This window comes from Chiloscyllium punctatum, chromosome 1 (genome assembly GCF_047496795.1).
Source record: "Chiloscyllium punctatum isolate Juve2018m chromosome 1, sChiPun1.3, whole genome shotgun sequence".
Lineage (NCBI taxonomy): Eukaryota > Metazoa > Chordata > Chondrichthyes > Orectolobiformes > Hemiscylliidae > Chiloscyllium > Chiloscyllium punctatum.
This window is the reverse complement of record NC_092739.1, coordinates 14,574,088-14,594,796: the sequence shown is the minus strand read 5'-3', so window position 1 is coordinate 14,594,796 and position 20,709 is coordinate 14,574,088. Positions and strand designations below refer to the sequence as shown.

At 42.0% G+C, this 20,709-nt stretch overlaps 1 pseudogene; it reads right to left on the bottom strand.

Moving 5' to 3' along the window:
• Window positions 1-5,043: 5,043 nt before the first annotated feature.
• The window catches only part of LOC140482879 (FRAS1-related extracellular matrix protein 2-like), a 31,149-nt pseudogene continuing 15,483 nt past the window's right edge, over window positions 5,044-20,709 (bottom strand).

Below are 20,709 nucleotides of genomic sequence, written 5' to 3'. Positions count from 1 at the left end.
CCATGCTTTCTTGTTTGGATACTAATGCACAGACAAATTACATACACCTTTAAGACATCTCAGATGTTTGCTTTTCCCATTCACTGCCAATTTCACCGTGTGTGCCTGCAGCGTTGACACACCCAAGAATAGTTAATCTGTCCTTAATTTCCTTAAAACCTGTAGGTGCCCTCTCATCAGCCGTTGCTAATGTTTGTCTCGGGACAGTAGAGAGCGGTTTCATTAGCATTGTAAATTTGTTCAGGACTAAGACTTTTGTCAGATATTATCTTGGCAAATTCACCGTCGCAATTTTCACCTGCTTCATGGTCAGCGGAAGCCTTTTCATCTCAGATTTTCAGGTATTTCCATTACGCTGCTTGAATTTCTGCAGCCAACCTTCTGAATATTGACATTCACTTTTAATGTTTAGTTCTTTATGACATTTTCTAGCTTGTTTCATGGCCATCAAACCAGCCAGTGGCATACGTTCAATACTTCGTTGTCTAATCCACCCCCATCAACATTTTGATCATTTTTTGCCCGATGCAGCATTTTCCTATTTTTCATTAGTTGATGGTCATCACTGTCACCATAAAACGTCAGTAACTTGTCTTCAAATCGTAGCCAGTGGTAGTTCTGACACCATCTTCTCCAGGAAGACGCTGCAAAGCCACACCACAATCAAGCTTCTGCAATAACTCTACTTTCTGCATTAATGATGATGACAGATGCTTCCTTTTCTTTATATTATTGTTCGCCATCGATGTACCTGCACCACTTTTTGACATCTCCACTCCAAGATTAAACCAAGTAACACAGTAAAAACAACACCCAGCTGACGTCTCCGAGTGCTGGGCCACACTGCCATGTGGGTCGAGTGGGTGTGGCCTTTACCCTGCCAAGGAAACCCCGTGATGTTACGCAGTCATGACCGACGCTGCACGCTCCGTCAAAACCTTTGGCTTATGGAGCTTTTTGGTTTTTGGATGCTTGGATCAAGGGATACGTACCTGCACTTGACGTAGAGGGGGTCCAGCAGACTGATTCACGAGATGGTAGGTTTGTCACACGAGAAGAAATTGGGTCGACTAAGCCTGTGTTCATCAGAGGTTAGAGAATGAGAAGGGATCTCACTGAAGCATATGAAAACCTGACAGGGTTAGACAGAGTCGATGCAGGGATAATGCTTCCCCCTGGCCAGGGCTTATGGGGAGTTCCGAACAACAGGTCATGGTTTCAGGGTGCGCAAAAGGCCATTTTGGATTGCGAAGGGAAACATTTCTTCAGGTGGTGGTTAACCTGCGGAGGTGAAGTCCCATATTTAGGAAAGGAGTAGGTAGTCTTGGTACCCTTAAGCTCTCAATATCTGTGAAGAGAGAGTGGAATTATGACGTTGAGATAGAACAGGGGATGAGACTTGATCATGTTGAATGACAGGGTGGTTCAATGAGCCAAATGGCCTAAACTTGCTCTTATTTTCAAAACTTCTATGTTTCAGTCGAGTCAACTTTTACTCTTCTAAAGTTGCATGGATAGAAGCCGAGCCAGTTCAACTCTACCCTCACCAGACAATTCTCTCATTTCAGCTATTAGTCACGTGAAGTAACTCTAGTTTAGAATAGTAATAATAGCTCATGATTTGAAGATGCTGGTGTTGGACTGGGCTGGACAAAGATAAAAATCACCCAACACCAGGTTATTGTCCAACAGGTTTAATTGGAAGCACTAGCTTTCGGAGCGACGCTCCTTCATCAGGTGGTTGTGGAGGTTAAGATCGTAAGACACAGAATTTATAGCAAAAGTTTACAGTGTGATGTGTCTGAAATGATATATTAAAAAAGATCTGGATTGTTTGTTAAGTCTCTCACCTTTTAGAATGACCATGTTGGTTTCAGTTCTTTCATATGTAAATTGCAGAACATTTAAAAGTTACATTCTCAAGTGAACTTTAACAATTGGGGTCATGTCATCCCAGATAATGCATTTAAATTGGGGAGGAAAGCCTTTATAAGGTCACCCTCAATCTTATATGCTCCAGTGAAAAATGTCTCAGCCGATCCAATCTATTTTTCTCACTCAAACCCTCCATTCCCAGCAACGTCCTGGTAAATTTTTTCCGAATCCTGTCCTGTTTAATAATATTCTCCTTAAAACAGAGTGACCAGAACTGGACATAATCCTCCAGAACAGGCCACCCCAAAGTCCTGTATAACCTTAACATTACGCCCCAACTCCTATACTCAAAGATCTGAGCAATAAAGGCAACCGTGCTAAATGCCTTCCTAGCCACCCTGTCTACACGTGATGCAGATTTCAAAGAATTATTTCCAACTATTTCCAAAAGGCCTTCGACAAGGTGCCACACAATAGGCTGCTGCATAAGGATCCATGGCGTTAGGGATGGAGTATTAGCATGGATGGAGGATTGGTTGATTAACAGGAATCAAAGAATGAGGATAAATGAGTGCTGTTTTGGTTGGCAATAATGTTGTGCCTCAGAGATTGGTGTTGGGAGCGTAATTATTTACAATTTAGAAAGACGATTTGGAGTTGGGGACCGCGTGTAGTGTATCAAAGTTTGCAGATGACACTAAGATTAGTGACAGAGCAAAGTGTGCAGAGGACTGTGTAACTTTGCAGAGGAACATAGATACATTGAGTGAGTGGGAAAAGTCCCTGGTAGATGGAATACAATGTTAATAAATGTGAGGTCATCCATTTTGGTAGGTGTAACAGTAAAAAGGATTATTACTTGAGTTGTAAAACGTTGCGGCATGTTGCTGTGCAGAGGGACCTGGGTATCCTTGTGCATGGAATCACAGAAGGTTGGTCTGCAGGTGCAACAGGTAATTAGGAAAACAAATGGAATTTTGTCCTTTGTTGCTAAAAGTATTGAATTTAAAAGCAGAGAGGTAATGTTACAGCTGTATAGGGTGCTGATGAGGCCATACTTGGAGTACTGTGTACAGTTTTGGCCTCCTTACTTGAGAAAGGATGTACTGGCACTGGAGAGGGTTGGTTCCGGTATTGAGGGTGTTGGCTTATCAGGAGAGACTGAGTAGACTGGGATTATATTCATTGGGATTGAGAAGAATGGAGGAGGGGAAGATTTTATAGAAACATATAAAGTTCTGAAGGGGATAGTTAAGATAGAAGTAGAGAGAATGCTTCCACTGGCTGGTGAAACTAGGACAAGAGGGCATAGCCTCAAGTTAGAGGGAACAGATTTAGGACTGAATTGGGAAGGAACTTCTTCACCCAGAGGGTTGTTAATCTGTGGAATTCCCTGCCCAGGGAAGTAGTTGACGCTACTTCAGTAAATGTTTTTAAAGCTAGGGTAGATTTTTTTTTTGAGCAATAAAGGAATTAAGGGATATGGTGAAAACGCGGCTAAGTGGAACTGAATCCAGGAAAAGATCAGCCATGACCTTATTGAGTGGCAGAGCAGGCTCGATTGGCCGGACGGCCTACTCTTGCTCCTAGCTCTTATATGTACCTGAACCCCTAGGTCTCTCTGTTCTACAACAGCATCCAGGGCCCTACTTTTCATTGTATAAGTCCTGTCCTTTTTTTGCTTTACTAAAATGCAATATCTTGCATTTATCTAAATTAAACTCCATCTGCCACTCTTCAACCCATTAATCCAACTGATCAAGATCTCTTTATAATCTCAGATAACCCTCTTCGCTGTCCACCATGTTACAGGATTCAGGACAGGTTTTATCATTTGCACATGAGTAAATTAACATTAAAGCTAAATCTTTAACTTTGTTATTCAAGAGAATTGTCAGCTTTATTTCTCCATTTGCCTTTACACATCAAAATGAATATATACATCCTTAAAATTGCTGAACTCTGGTTATAACCAATCTCAGTGCCAATAGAGAGGAAACTATTCACTCCTCTGCACTTGGTTGTAACAAATGCTATGTATTCCTTTTTGAGTGTGAAACCTTTACAGAATTTATACTGTGTCATTTTCCACTTTGTAATTTCCAAGCGTATAATTAAATTAAAGTGAATCTGACCACTTGATAGCAACTTTGGTGCTTACATTGTTTAATGGCTCTTTGAATAGTGATTCTGTGAGCTGAACTTTAACCTAAAACAACAGCTTTTGTGGGTTGAACCTTTAAATATAACAATGAGATTGTGAACTTCATTGTCAGCCACGTTTACTAAGTGAAATGGTAACTTGGTGGCTTTTGGAGAGTTGCTTTCACACCTATTTCTTAGAACCAGCTGCGAGCCCGAGGGGTCTTGAGGTCTATGAGTGGACCACCAATCCCCTGATAACATCACCAGATGGCCAAATCCTGATTCCCTGAGGAAAACAAGGTTTCCTTTCCACTGTTCCCTGTCCCATCCTTTGAACTCTGATGAATCCTGTGCTCCCAAGATGTCCACTGCTTTTTGAAGCCTGTGATTTCCCAGTCTGCCTAACCACGAGGCTTCTGAATCCTGCCCCACCAGGCCCCCAGCCTACCTCTTCAGTTTGGTAATCTACCCCATCGATATACCTTCCCCAATCCTTCCATCTGGCACCTGTTTCTCTCCCCAATGAACCCTGCAAGCAATATTCCTTGCTCCCATAAGTGACTCCACCCTAGGAGTGCTGGCATAGTAATTACCTTCTTCTGTGACCATCGCTTACAAAATCTATGTTCCACTGGAGGGCCAGTCTGTCATCAGTGATTTCACTCATATACTGTGGAGTTAAAGAGTCAGACAATGTGGGAGATCGCTGAATTGTGTGATAGGTAAGGAAAGGTCCTCCTCACATCTTTGGGAAACTTCAGGAGTGAACCTGGACTCATCCATATCATAGAACTACACTTTGTTACTTCCAAAATGCTGCAGCACGACTAAGTTGGATTTTAACTGTTGCATTTTAAGGGCTACAAACATTAAAGCACAGGATAAGAAGATCTCCTCTCTATGGATAAGTTGCAAATAACTTTCCAAAGTAAACCATTATAAAGGGTCTAACCTCGCATTCCAAACAAACTGCATTCACAGCATAAAAGTAAATAAAAAAACCCACACAAATGTAGATCGACATCAAACTGTCACCTGGAAAAGTGGAACAGAAGTGAAGCTGAAACCATTAGACCCTGGGGCTGTTTCACAAGTGATAATTCATCTGACATGTCAATAATCAGCCTGGCATCTAAAGTGACATCACCAAAGGCTGGAACTTGGGGCTCAGGCTGAGCTTTGTCCTGAGGAGAGAAGCAGAGTTTGTGTTGATGCACGGCACATTGTGAATTATATTTCCATTTTCCTTTACCTGACAGAATCCAACATACCAGAATCTTAAACCTGTACAATAAAGATAAGGAATCAGCCAGACAACCAAATACATGATTTGTTGGACTGTATTTGGGAACATAACCATTAGCACCAGTATTTGGGTCTATTAAGTATCAGGACGAACAGGGCCATTCTCTCGGAGTGACCACGGGGTTTCCCCCCACCTTGATGCTCCCCCCCCCACCCAGATGTCTCCCCCTCCCCACCCAGTGCACAGCTGTTTGATGACTCCATGTCTCTCCAACTGATCTCAGAGATTCCCAGGAATCTGCTTCCCGTGGATCCACACTGGTCTCTGATCAGCAATGACAGATACGATCAGAGCAGCAAAGCTGGAGGGGGAGGTTAGTTTTCCTGTTCCCTCCCTTTTTCCCCTCATTGCATGTGCTCACTGTGTTGTGGGGGGGGGGGGGTGCAGGATGGGAGGGGGTGTCAGGGAGGAGAGGTCTCCACAGGAAAGGGGGAGGGGGTCAAATCCTGAGGAGCCTGGGATGCCATTTCAGGAGGGGAGGGGCGGGGTCGGCACGATGGGGCCGAACGTCCTCTTTCGAGGGAGTGAGGGATTCTGGGAGTGGGATCTTGCTGTGCATCGGGGGTGCCCAAAGACTCATTTATCCCAAAGCAAGGGGGGTATATAAGGCACAGAGGGAGGGGAGGCAGGGTTTTTATGTTGGGGGGGTAATGGAGGGGGGAGGGTCATTGAACAATGTTGGGGAGGGGGCAAAAATACAGGAGTGGGGGTGTCATGGAATTGGGGCAAATGCGGCAGGTGGGGGAGGGGCAGAAAAACAAGAGGGATAACACAATGAGAGCAATTGTGTTCCCCACCCCCCGAGTGTGACCCTTCACTCGTCCCCACACCCCCACACTGGGTGCCCCAATCAGGGGCAGGTAAGGAGGAACAGGGTGTGTGTGGGGGGGGGGGGAAGTCGAGTTGGGGGGGGAAGGTTGGTACAATTGCAATATTTAAGAGGCATTTGGATGGGTATATGAATAGGAAGGGTTTGGAGGGACATGGGCCGGGTGCTGGCAGGTGGGACTAGATTGGGTTGGAATATCTGGTTGGCATGGATGGGTTGGACCGAAGGGTTTGTTTCCATGCTGTACATCTCTATGACTGTATAACAGTGTGCAGCATGGACCAGTACATAAGAAAACTTTCTCAATATTGCAGATGAAAGAATCTCCGAAGTTCTGAACTGGGCCCACCATGATGCGTCCATAAATGAGTGAACCTGAATAGTGTTATAGACTAGACCAGACCACTCAAAACATTCTTATGCAGGCAGCTCTAGACCTAACTTTGCAATTTGTTTCGGTAAGTGTACGGTGAACATTACCTGGATTAAGTTAGCTAGGTTGACTACTAGATTTTAAAACAAACAAAAATTTATTCACAAAATTACACAATGAAGCACAAAGAACAGAATGAAGAACTCGTACAGAACTCTACCTATCCAGCTAGACTTGGTTATGTTGTTCCGAATATATACAACAGACCCAATAAGCAAACTCCCTGTAAACCCCAGTATAAATGGAACACATGCTTACAGGTTGAAGTAGAAGGGCAGACAAATGAGAGAGTTTCCACACAGCTCCCTGTTGAACTTCCCAGTTTAGGACTCAACTACAACTGCTCAGCTCAGCCCAGCTAGAGAGCTAACCACTCCCCTTTCATTATACAGATCACTTCTGAAACATGATCACTTTGGCCTGAAGTCGCATCCGTTTACATATAAACAAAAGGCCTCTCAAACTCCTTTTCATCTCTGTACCAAACCAGACTGATCGGAGCCCGGCCTGGTTTATTACCCCTCTGAAAAAAAATCAAGGACAGAGTCTCCTTGGGCCAACTTTTGCAACAACAACGTTTAGAAAAAAAAGAGACTGACAATAGAAAGACCACAAAAGACAGAGGGATATTGGGTAGGACCTCCTGAAAACACTTTTATTGCTTACCAATTTCATGAGGTAACCATCAAACTGAGGAGCATGTATATTAACAATCGTCAAATTATAATCTCTCAGATCTAGTCTGTTCAGTTACAAAAGGAAATCAGATATATAGAGCAAGTCTGTGTCAATGAGTTAAATAGTCTATATATTTGTACTAATCAGAAATACATATTTTTTTACTGAGTTGTGCATGCTTGTGCAGGGAGGCTAACCGGGTATGAAGTATGAACCAGCAAATCTTCAGAAAATGCAACATCTGTTCCTTCTCCAAATCCCATTGAACCATCAGACAGCCAAAGCTCTCTCTTTGACAGCAGGATCATCTGGGTATTCAGGCGAAACTCAGCAGCTATAGGGTCACTCATTGATTACAAAAAATGTGAGCCGCAAACAAGTGCATTATGTTCTACTGTGGTTATAATGTATTTTGTTATATTAATGATTGTCATTAATTCTAATGGAATTCCATATAATATCATTGTCAAATACAGACAAAGTCTGCAGGTATTTTGACGAGACTGTTGGAAGCGAACACCGAGATCAAACATAATGGGTTCTTGTGGATTGCAGACAATTGGCATATTGTATTCCTGGTTTGGCACTGAGCTGCGTGAGAGTAGTTTCACCTGAGTAGCCCCTGACCTAAAGAGTACAAAGATGGTGAAAGTATTAAAGTTACAAAAAACACTTTCCAATCAACCTGTTCAGAAACATTATTACACACCTCTAAAGTAAGTGGAACTTGAACCCAGGCCTCCCAGTTCAAAGGTACCACTGCATCACAAGAACCCTTAAAACATACTGAAAACACAGTCGTTTTTTTTTCTCCACTGGTCTGAATGCAGATGTCTGAAGATGACTGAGATTGCAACACTCTTTAGTGATTTGCTTCAGAATAGCAGAGATGCAAACCCAGATCATTTAAAAAACAAATGCAACAATGTACTGATGTGGTAGGAAGGAAGTGGGCAGGAAACCTGACTTGTGTTGATGTTTTGCATGTCATCTTGCTGAGGATTATTTCTATTGTAAAGCCTATCTCGTTTGGTGACCTTGATTCTCTGTAATTACTTTGTAATATTGAACCTTGAGGCCTGTGTCTACAAGTGTAAGCATTGACACCGATTGTTCAATGGTAGCACCCTCTGAGTCAGGCTTTCATCCTCAAATTAGAAGTTTGAGCACGTAATTAGATTAGATTACTTACAGTGTGGAAACAGGCCCTTCGGCCCAACAAGTCCACACCGACCCGCCAAAGCGCAACCCACCCAGAACCATTCCCCTACACCTAACACTATGGGCAATTTAGCATGGCCAATTCACCTGACCTGCACATTTTTGGACTGTGGGAGGAAACCGGAGCACCCGGAGGAAACCCACACAGACACGGGGGGCAGAATGTGCAAACTCCCCACAGTCAGTCGCCTGAGGCGGGAATTGAAGCCAGTTCTCTGGCGCTGTGAGGCAGCAGTGCTAACCACTGTGCCACCCATAATCTAGGCGAGCACTTCAATACGCCAATAAGGAAGTGCTGAACTGTCGGAGCTGTAGTCTTGCTGATGAGATGTTGAACCGAAATCTTGCCTGTTTCCACTCCCCCCCCCCCCACCCCCCGAACTGGGGCATGCACGAAAACAGCTTATCTAATGATTTAAACCATTGCTGTTTCTGCACCTCACCATGCACAAATTGTTCTCTGTGTTTTTCACTGTGGCAGCACTTCACTGGCCATGAATACATTTGTGCGGCCTGAAGTTTGGGAAATTGTCAAATAGAAGTCTGACTTGGGAGAACTTTGATCAATCCTTGTGAAAGCAAAGTCCATTGGACCTGCATTCCCTCTGATTTGCCGAACCGTTCTGCAGACCTCTGAGGCCTATCCATGTTAGAGGCTGGATAAACCAGAAGTAAGCACATTGGCCCACTGCCAGTTTGGTGATCGATGAGCGTGGACCCTCACAATGAAATCAGACAGAGGAACTCCACCACGTTTTTTTTATTTATCATTCTTGGACCAGCCACCAGATGGAGCACTTTCTTTAACTGAATCCTGAATTTCATTTGAAAAATACAAGCAATCGCAGGTCACGATCCCTGAAGGAGTTGCAAAGTTTCTGGAAAATCCTGCAAACTCTTGATTTAAAATTGAACAAATATCCATTCAAATGCGGGGAATAAAAAACGATTGCCATAGTGGCAGTAGTGAGCAGTATAGCGAGGTGATTGACTCTGTTCTCTGCAGCAAAGAACATGACTCCAAACATTTGCATTGTGTGTGTGGTGCCAGGATTCAGGACATCTGCTGCGGGCTGGGGATGAATTTAGATTGGGAAAGGGAGTATTTAAATACTTTGTCCTCACCAAAGACCTAGGCAGAACTGGAAAAAAAGGCTTTGTGCTCAAGAAAAAGGCAAAAAAAAAATCAAAAAAAATCTGGATTAATATCCGAACCACATGTGGATAGGCATACAGCAAATAAGATTACAGGAGTGAACAAAGTCAAAGATAGATGTCGTAGCTTGGGTTCCAGCTTGTGAGACACGGGCACCAGTACTGGGGAGAGTAGGATCTGTAACGTTGGGATAGTTTGCTTAAGGGCACACTCAGCACCCAATCGGTGTTGCTAAAAATAGCCTGGAGTCACTGAGGACTTGCTGAACAGCTGCACAGAAGCCATGACTGTGCTCACTACCTGCTGTACAGCTGGATTTCAGGGAGCAGGAGGGGATCAGGCCAGCACACCCTGTAACGTTGGGACAGGGTGGGCATTAGTAGCCCCCTCACTGAGGCTGTAAACCGAGACTGGTAATTCCTCACAAACTGCCTCACTAGGGAAATAGAGAGGACTTTAAACTAAACAACGGGGATGTGGGATATTGTTTGTAAGATGTGATTCCCTCAGTATGGCTATGTCAGGCTGTTGCTCGACTTGTCCGTGAGACAGCTCTATCAATTTTGGCACAATGCTTCAAATGTTAATCGGAGGGTTAGTATGAGGAATGGCTCATTATTCCCACTGTCTGTTCTCTGTTCTTTAACTGACCAATGACAGTCCACTACATCTATCCTATGTGCTTTAATTTTATTTACTAGTTTATTTATTTAATTTTATTTAATATTTATTTATTTTATTTTATTTCTGCGTGGAACTTTACTGAAATCCTTTTGAAAATCTGAATATACCACATCCATTGGATATTCCTTATCCACTCTGAGTAATACCATCAAACAATTCTAACAGATTTTTCAAACATGATTTCCATTTTATAAATCCATTCTGCTTCTGCTCACATCCTTCATTGTTGGTTCTAGTATTTTCTTTACTACTGATAATTAGCCCCATAAGTCTGTCTTTTCCTGTTTTCCCTCTCCCTTCTTCTTAAACTGTAGGTTACATTCACACCATTCCAGACTCAGCAGAAACTTAAAAGATGTTCACTAATTCACACACACTCTCTAAACCCATGTCTTCAAACACTGCTCTGAGCACTGAGTCCTGGAGAATTTATTGACTTTCAGTCCCGTTAGTTCTTAAATTACTACTTCTTTACTGATAATATTTCTTTAATTCTTTGTTCATATTGGTCCCCTGGATCTCTCTTACTTTTGAAAGATTTCTTGTATCTTCATTGGTGCAGACAGACACGAAGAGCTGAATTTGATGACTTTTTGCCTATTTGCAAGTTACGCTGAGTTTATTGGAGGGATTCTCACTGTGTGATTGAACCATACTGTCTGTGCCTCATTAACTATCTACCCTAATCATATGGCATCCATCGAGTTTGATTCTAATCCCAGTTTACCACATCCTGTTCTGAGAACAACTGAACAGATATTTACCAAAGGACCAGCATTGTTTGCACCCCTTTGATTAGATGAGATAGATTCCCTACAGTATGGAAACAAGCCCTTCGGCCCACACCCACCCTCCGAAGAGTTACCCACTCAGAACCATTCCCCTACCCTATATTTACCCCCCCCCCCCTCAAATATTCAAATCCCATTTCTAATAGTCCTTCCTGTAACCAAATGGCTTTGCATCTCTTCAGGATACTGTGCAAACTGTCTACACGAGAATGCAACTGCCCATCTTATACACACTGTCCTAGCATGTGAGGTAACCATGCCAATGTGGGCATCCATTGACCTGCCTGGAACCAGCGGTCTCCAGAATGTACAAGAAGCACCTTCCCCCATCCCATGATCTCTTTTCTATTATGCTTTACCATAACTCCATCCTTGTAGATAATGTTGCCCCTCTTTACAACTGTCATCCTTTCCTACCTCATCAAAAACATAAGCGTTTTGACATTTTGTCAAACATTCACAGGTATAAGGTTTAAAGCCGCAAAATCTTAATACACAGGGCAATCTGATACGCATGCAGTACAAAACTGGAAACACTGATTTAACATTTACACTGAAGCTACAAAATATTTTATTTTGTAGAAGCAGTCTACTTGGCCAAGCCAGAATATATTGAGGTATCTACCAATCCAGAGTGCTAAATCCCAATGACATAATCTACTCTATGGAAGCATCATATTGCACTTAAAACATAAATACTACCTCTCTCGCACAGACGTTGCATACTAGCTGAGTTTCTCCTGCACTTTGTTTTCATTTCACATCTGCCTGTTATTCCACCCTTTTATTCTATTTTTCTTCAATCATTTAGTTAACCTGTTCTTAAATATTGACATGTTTCCTTCAAACGCTGACTCCTGCAGTGCAGTCTACAGCCTCACAAACCCCTGTAAAAATAATGCCCCTGCACTTTACCCTCAACTAATTCGGCAGGGGGGGTGGGACACAAAGTGATGTAAAGTCGGGAGCAAAGTTCGGTCAAATATAGAAGGAATACTAGGGCAGTCCAGCGGGCAGAGAATACACAGGTATGGTAAGATACATGGAAAGACTGGGAAGCTAAATTCTATCTACTTTAATGCAAAGTTCCTGACTGTTAAGGTGACTGAACAGAGGGCAGCGCATGGGAATACGACATTACTACAATCACTGAGACATAGTTGAAAGCAGGCGAGGACTGGTAGATCAAATTCCAAGGTATAGAAGCTTCAGATTTGATAGGGATATGTAAAAGAGATGGGGTGTTGGATTATTGATAAAGGAGACCACCATTGCAATAATGTAGAGGATAGCTTAGAAGGCTTTTTGAATGAGATCATCTCGGTCAAACTTAAAACTAAAAAGGGGGCAATCACTTTGCTGGGATGATACGCCAGGCCTCCCAACCGTAGGGGGAGATAGAGGAGCAGATATGGAGGCAAATCACAGAGAAGTGTGACAGGAATAGTAGTAGGGGATTTCAACTTTGCAAATATTAACTGAATCACAACATCCCTATGCAGACCATTCAGCCCATTAAGTCCACACTGAATCTCTGAACCACATCCCACGCAGATCCATCGCCCCCACCCTATCCCTGTAACCCTGCATTTCCTCTGGCTAATTCATCTAGCCTGCACAGCCCTGGACAGTGTGAGCAATTTGGCAAGGTCAATCCACCTAACCTGCACATCTTTGCTCCCCCTTTGGGATCCCCAAATTGCAAAAGGATTAGATGGGGTGGAATTTTTAATTTTTTTTGGAGGGAGATCATGCCTAACTAATTGAATTGAGCTTTTTGAAAATGTGACTAAATATATCAATGAGGTTAGTGCAGCTGATGTAGCTTACATGGACTTCAGTGAGGCTTTTGACAAGGTCCCATATGGTGAGCTGACCTGAAAGGTCAAAGCACATAGCATTCAAGGCTAGTTGGCAAACTGAATCCATAATTAGCCAGTAAAGAGGAGGCAAAGGTGATATTGAAAGATTATTTTTGTGACTGGAAACCTGTGACCAATGGTGTACCAAGGGATTAGTGCTGGGACTCTTACTGTTTATTATGTACATTAACGACTTGGCTGTGAATGCAGAAGTTATAATGAGTAAGTTTGCACATGACACAAAAATTGGTGACGTTATTGATAGTGAGGAGGTTTGTCTCAGGCTGCAGTGTGATATTGATCAGCTGGTAAATTGGGCAGAGCAATGACAGATGGAACTTAATCCTGATAAGTGTGAGGTGATGCAATTTGGAAGATCTAATAAGGGAAGGATATGCACAATGAACAGTAGGTCCCTAGGAGGTACTGAGGGACAGAGGAACCTTGGCATACATATCCATAGATCCCTGACGGTGTCAGCACAGGTGAAGAAGGCATGTGGGATGCTTGTTTTCATTAGCTGGAGTGTAGAGAATAGGGATAGTGAAGTCTGGTTGCAACTTTATAAAGCATTGATTAGGCCACAGATTTAATGAAGCATGCACTTCTAGTTGTCACACTATCAGAAGGGCATGTTTGCTCTGGAGTGGATTCCGAGGAGATCAACCAGGATGTTGCCTGGGACAGAACATCTCAGTCATGTGGACAGCTTGGATAGGCCTGGATTTGTTTCCTTGGAGCAGGCGGCGGGAATCTGATTGAGGCATACGAAATAATGAGAGGCACAGATCGAGTAGACTGTGAAAATCTATTCCCCATGGCAATTATGTCTCAGACCAGAGGGCATAGGTTTCAGGTGAGGAGTAAGTAGTTTAGAGGCGATCTGAGAACAAAAAAATGCTTTCACCCAAGGCTGGTAGAAATATGGAATGAGCAACAATATTTAAGACCATCTGGGTGCGCAATAAAACTGCCAGGACATAGTAGACTGTGGACCACGTGCAGGTCCACGGGATTAGTGTAGTTTGTTGTTGTCACTCGGTATTGACATTGTCAGTGGACCTATTTGTTTGCTTGACATCTCTATGACTCTATAAATGCAATGCATTTAAACCTATGTCAAGATCAGGGTGACTTTCTGAAAACATCAGTCTTTCAGAGTTGTTACTCCACATTCATTAATATACCCAAGAGAGTTTTGTTTTGTTGAATGGGATAGGGCAAGTTTTTAGAAGGATAATTAGATATGCAGTTCTAATCAAGACTGTCTGTATTGGTGCAACAACGCCAACTATTTATCAACTCATTCCCCAGGAATAGTATTGTTTTTATCTCCGGTTCACATTCAGAGACAAGCTGGCAGTGATCATAATTTCCTCACTGGAATGAGAATCAATGCTTGTGGCAACTCAAAGGCTCCAGTAATCCAATCTTTCTCTAAATAATAAAACTCAATATCGCCGAAAGAGAATAGTTGACATCAGTTCCTTAATCGGATAGAACCTCTATATAAGTTGTCTAGGTTTGACCACCTGACATTATGCTCTGGAACACGGTGAAATGGCAAAGAGATATCAACAACATATCAAAGTTCAGAAACACCAGGGTCAGGCCAATTCTCTTTTATTTGCTTTAATGATTGTATCCTATTGACCCACTCCAATTTGCCGATCGGACCAACAGATCCATATCAGATGCCATATCACTTGCCCTTTACTCCTCCCTAGAACATCTTGGCACCAAGAACAGCTAGGTACGAATCCTACTCATTGACTACAGTTCATCCTTCAACACTATTATCCCCTCGAGACTGATGACTAAACTTAGTGATCTCAGACTAAGCCCCACTCACTGCAACTGGATCCTCAGTTTCCTGACTCACTGGCAACAATCAGTGAAGATTGGGGACAATACTTCATCATCACTAATACTCAACACTGGAGTCCCCCAGGGGTGTGTACTCAGCCCCCTACTGTACTCACTACGTCGCCAAATACCAGACTAATGCCATTTACAAGTTCACTGATGACACCACCATAGTCAGTTGAATCTCAGATGGCAACGAAACAGCTGGGAGGTGGAAGACCTGGAAAATGGTGCACTGAGAACAACCTAGCTGTCAATGCCAGCAAAACCAAGGAATTCATTATTGACTTTCGGCAGGATATTACTCATGCCCCCCTACTCAGCTGAGGAAATTTGGCATGACGGTGAATACTCTTACCAACTTTTATAAGTGAGCCATCGAGAGCATTCTATCTGGATGTATCACTACCTGGTATGGCAACTGTACCATTCAAGATCAGAGACGGTTACAGAGAGTGGTGAACTAGGCCCGGACAATCACAAAGGCCAACCTCCCATCTATAGAAACCATCTACCAGGCCCGCTGTCAAGGAAAGGCCACCAGCATTCTCAATGATCCATCCCACCCTGGCAATGTTTTTCTACAACCTCTACCATCGGGGAGAAGGTACAGAAGCAGGAACACACGTACCAGCCAGTTTCATAACAGTTTCTACCCTACTGTTGTTAGAATACTGAATGGGCTCACAAACTCTTCACATTCGCCTGTACCTGTGTTTTGTTTTCGCTGCTGTTTACCTATTATTTACTTATCTATGCTACTTAACTCTGTGATCTGCCTGTATTGTTTACCGTGCCTCGGTACACATGACGATAAATTCAATTCAATTTTTCATCTTTGACAGTGTGTCCTCTGCACTATATGCTGTGGCAGCAGTCTGTTATAATATTCATAGATATCGGCATTAAAACTTGACTATTCCAGCCAAATAAAAGCTGAAACTGAACCATGACATCTCTCAGCAAGCAGCGTGCCCACACACCTACGACTCACAATAGTGGAGAAAGAGTCCTGGACTTGCTGTGTTTCAAAAATGTTCAGCAGATAGGAGGCTAGCAAACAAAATAATTGACAGAGATCCGCAAAACATTTGAGAGCATGGGTACTCTGTACTACAAATAACTCGTGAACCAAACTTTCTTTAAAATAACTTTTCGCTCAGCTTTTGGGGGACGCTGCAAATACCGTCTTTCCACAGGATGGCAGTATCATACACAAAAGGTTAGCTCCAGTTCAGATTGCAGGTCAAAGTGCCTCCAGACACCAACTGTGACAGAGGAGTGAACTGTGACAGAGGCATAGTGGACATAAAGAGGGACTGAAAGTGTGACGTTAGACTGGACTCAGGTCAGAACCTACAAGTCAAACAGAAATGAAATTAACCACCATAAAGAGAAGAGTCTGATGAAAGGTAATCATAACATAATCAGTGCTTCCAGCCCTTTTTATTTGGAAACTTACAATATTAAACATAATTCTTAAATCTATGTAATCACGGTGTGAAGGATAAATGCCAGTTGCCTTTAATGTCCTGACATTCCTTCCAGGTGCAAAAGGAGGTTAATCCAAAGGAGATCCTCTTCTTCCATCCAGTGTGAAAATGTTGAGTTTACTCATATTTCCGACAGTCTCATTAAAATATGACAATGTAAAAATGGTCATAAATGAGTGGAAACAACAGAATGTCAAAATGGCACTGAACTTACACCTTTCTTTAGGAATCTAACATTTTACTCATTCTATCGAACGTGCTGATCTTTTTAGTCATATAACTGATCTGTGTTCACATACATGTCTGTTTGCCAATATATAAAAATAATTCAAAGCTGTACTGACCAAATTGATAGCCACACATGACGTAATAGTTTAAAGACAGTGCCATTACTTATTGATAATTGTCAACTTAGTATAAAGTTCAAGTGTATTATTTTTATGCCGAACATCCTTAAAAAACACTAATTATCCACTTTGCACTTTAATTAACTTTATGGAATTGTCTGTGTGAAATTCAAATAAATGTAAATCACTGTGTAACAGATTTCAGTCCAATTATTAGTAGGTAACTGGTAATATGAAATTATCAGGAACCTAGATTTGGTGAAAGCGAATGGAACAGTTGCCAGATTGTACAATGACGTGGTGAATATAGTCCGTCAAACTGGACTTTGATATGGTGAAAGTAGACCATGCAGTTAGCAATGCAGACGTGATAAAAGTGGGGAGCACAGTTGTCAATGCTGGATGTGAAGAACTGTGTCCCCTCAAGAGGGGCCTCTTGGTTCGAGATCGATCAAAGGAATCGACAAATGCGGTCTATTCAAAAAGCAAGGTTCATTAGTTTATTGAATTAAGGTACCTTGACGCAATTCTATCCAGCAACACAGAGATTGAAGCTTCTGTGTTCCGTGATGAAGTTGCACAATTACATTTGAAAATTGAACATTATTTATATGTTTTTTTAAGAAATAGTACATCCTTAATTACAAGAAAGACCAATCACATATAATAAGGTGACATGGTTTACAGCAAGTTAATCCAATGATATATTCTTGAAGAAGGATATCTAATTTACCTAAACTGTCATCCATGTATTAGTTCAAGGTTAGTTCAAATGGTCAATTAATGTGTCAGTATTCATTTTACGAAAACTCTATTGTCCTCTTATCTTTGATCTGCAAGTTAATTCTGCAAATCAGCAGTATGGTCCACAGGGCATTTTGTAGTATTTTTTTAAATCAAGAAACCATTTTGTTGAAATAAAAATCTACATATTTTGTTGTCTAAATTCTAATTTTAGATTCTCAGATGTAGATATGATGAAAGTGATCAGATCACATTAAGGTACATTGAACCTTGATATGATGCAATGGGAAACACGGTTGGCTTGAATGGATCTAGGGTCGAGAGTGTGGTGCTGATAAAGCACAGCAGGTCAGGCAGCATCCAAAGGAAGCAGGAGCACTGACTTTCCAGGCATAAGCCCTTCATCAGGAGACATGAAATGCTGACTTTCCTGCTCCTCAGATGCTGCCTGACCTGCTGGGCTTTTCCTCTTGACTCTGATCTCCAGCATCTGCAGTCCTCACTTTCTCCTCCTTCAATGGGAGCGCTGTAAGATGTTCTGAAAGCGTATACACTGCAGTTATCAACGCTAGACCTGAATGTGGTGAAAGTGGTAAGTGTAACTCTCCACGCTGGAACCAGTCAGCAAAAGGAGCATCTATATTTAACATTCACTCGGAATTTTCACACTGCTTCTCAAAATAGCCTTGCAGCTGGATCAAGTAAAGTTTGTTCTACAACACATAAAGCAGCGCTCAATTGGAGCTGTACTTAGAGAAAAGATCAGTATAGAGGTGAAGGTGTCTAGTTTGGGGTGATCAGCATATTCTGATGGTACATTTTAACTGGGAGCACAATGAACTGGTTATGCGCACAGTTAAAGAAATAATTTTCAGAAAAATAGGGAGAAAGCAGTGAGTGAGATTAATTGGATACCTCTTCAGACCATGCACAGAATATCGCATGGTTTATTCCTATTTGGTTAAGTCATTGTCACCAACCCTGACAAAAACAAACCTGCTACAGGAGTAGGGAATGCTGATGGGAGCAGATGAGTGAGGGTGAAGTTGGCTAAGTTTGTTTTGGGGATGTGGCTTTGAGGGCTGTTGACGATTTCCCTTTCTTGAGGTCTGGCTGGAACCAACTGCCCACCATCTACTAATACTGCTTCAAGCTGGTCACCAGGAGTGGCATAAGACGGGCAGCGATAAGTTCTCCTCTCTGACTTTCCTTTTCTAACAAATGTTCAGTGTTTCTCCAGAGCTGGCACAGGAATAACTAAAAATGACCGCACCTATTTTTATAAAGGTTTGAACAAAATACAGAACAGGCAATGCATCAGACCTGTCCACCAGTTCCAATGGTTCCTCCACAATCCATCAGAAGGTCAGACATGTCGTAGTAGCTTGAGAATTTCCAGAGACATGCTTCAAGGTTGAAGTTCCAGTCATAGAGTCATAGAGTCATAAAGATGTACAGCATGGAAACAGACCCTTCGATCCAACCCGTCCATGCTGACCAGATATCCCAACCCAATCCCACCTGCCAGCATCCGGCCCGTGTCCCTCCAAGCCCTTCCTATTCATATACCCATCCAAATGCCCCTTAAATCTTGCAATTGTACTAGCCTCCACCACATCCTCTGGCAGCTCATTCCATACACGTACCACCCTCGTGAAAAGGTTGCCCCTTAGGTCTCTTTTATATCTTTCCCCTCTCATCCAAGGGTGCGTGCAGAACACAGAGCAGTGCTGTATTGATATGGAGCTGTTTCTCCAATCACCTAGGGGTTCTTTCTGGCATCATTGATGAAGCCATAATTGGTGGAGACTTCATTGTGATCTAACAGCTTGGAACATTGATGGTTACCAACTTGGGTGCCATCTGAGCTTAAGGTCAACTCAAAGTTGGACAGTGGTTGAGTTGAGATGACAGGGAGCATCCCTGAAAAATAAAAGGCAGTCAGTTAGTGCATGCAAGGGAAAAGATGATTCCCACTGAAGGACTATCACATTACACATTGATTTGCAAAACAAGTCAAGCAAATATCTCAGCAAATTAAAGTTAAAAAGTGAACTCATGTCATCAGGAAAGTTAGCTGCTGAAGAGATGGATATTTGATTTCATTAATTAAGACAACTGTATTACAAAATTAAAAATCACACAACACCAGGTTATAGTCCAAAAAGTTTATTTGGAAGCACTAGCTTTCGGAGTGCTGCTCCTTCGTCAGGTGGTTGTGAAGTATAAGATTGTAAGACACAGAATTTATAGCAAAAGTTTACAGATTGATGTAACTGAAATGATATATTGAAAAAGACTTGGATTGTTTGTAGAGTCTCTCATCTTTTAGAACGACCATGTTGGTTTCAATTCTTTCATATGTAAGTCCCAGAACTTTTTTTAAAGTTACATTCTCAAGTGGGCTTTAACAATTGATGTCATGTCGACCCAGGTAATGCATTTAAGGTGTGATTTTTAACTTTGTACACCCCAGTCCAACACTGGCATCTCCAATCAGGACTACAGTATTACATGCCCAGTGGATTAGACTGATACCTCTGAGTTTTATCAATTGCTTTAAAAAATACTACCATTGTAATTTTTGTGGCTACATTTCAAAGGAGGCAGAATCCTCTCCTCTGCCCTTCCAAATGGCATTTCTGGCTGTGTTTTCCACTAAGTCCTTACCAGGTTGTAATCATTTTAATCGTCTGTGGATTGCTCAATACAGGATTGGAAATTCCAGCCTCTATTTGTTACTGGTTTGATTCCATGATGGTAATTCACTATCTGAATTACAATACGAGTGTTCATTCTGATACCTTTTCAAATGTCCTTTCATTATTTCCCTAGAAGATTCCAATACATTTCTAATATTAAAAAGGGACAGCACGATGCTCAGTTCTACACTCAGCAGCCACTTGAGCAGTGAATATAAAGAACTTCAATGGTTGAATAAATATACTGGAAGGACTTTTATTATAACTTAGACTAAGCTGTTTTGTCATGATCCAATTATTTATTAATTATAATTCGTTCATCAGTATGAATTCAGCCCTTGAGGTTTCAATTCTCAATGTGGCTGCTCCATCTCTTCCAATATTGCATTCTAAGCACTTCCATAGAAAATCCTTTTCTGTGCTAAGTTATAGATGACAATACGATTTAAAACAGCAGAAAGAGGAATCTGATGGACTGTTGAATAACAGCATTGTTCACAACAAATATGTGATATGACTTTATGCACCAGCAAACAGTCTTGATGACAGATTTATGACCCCTATGTTAATTTTGTTT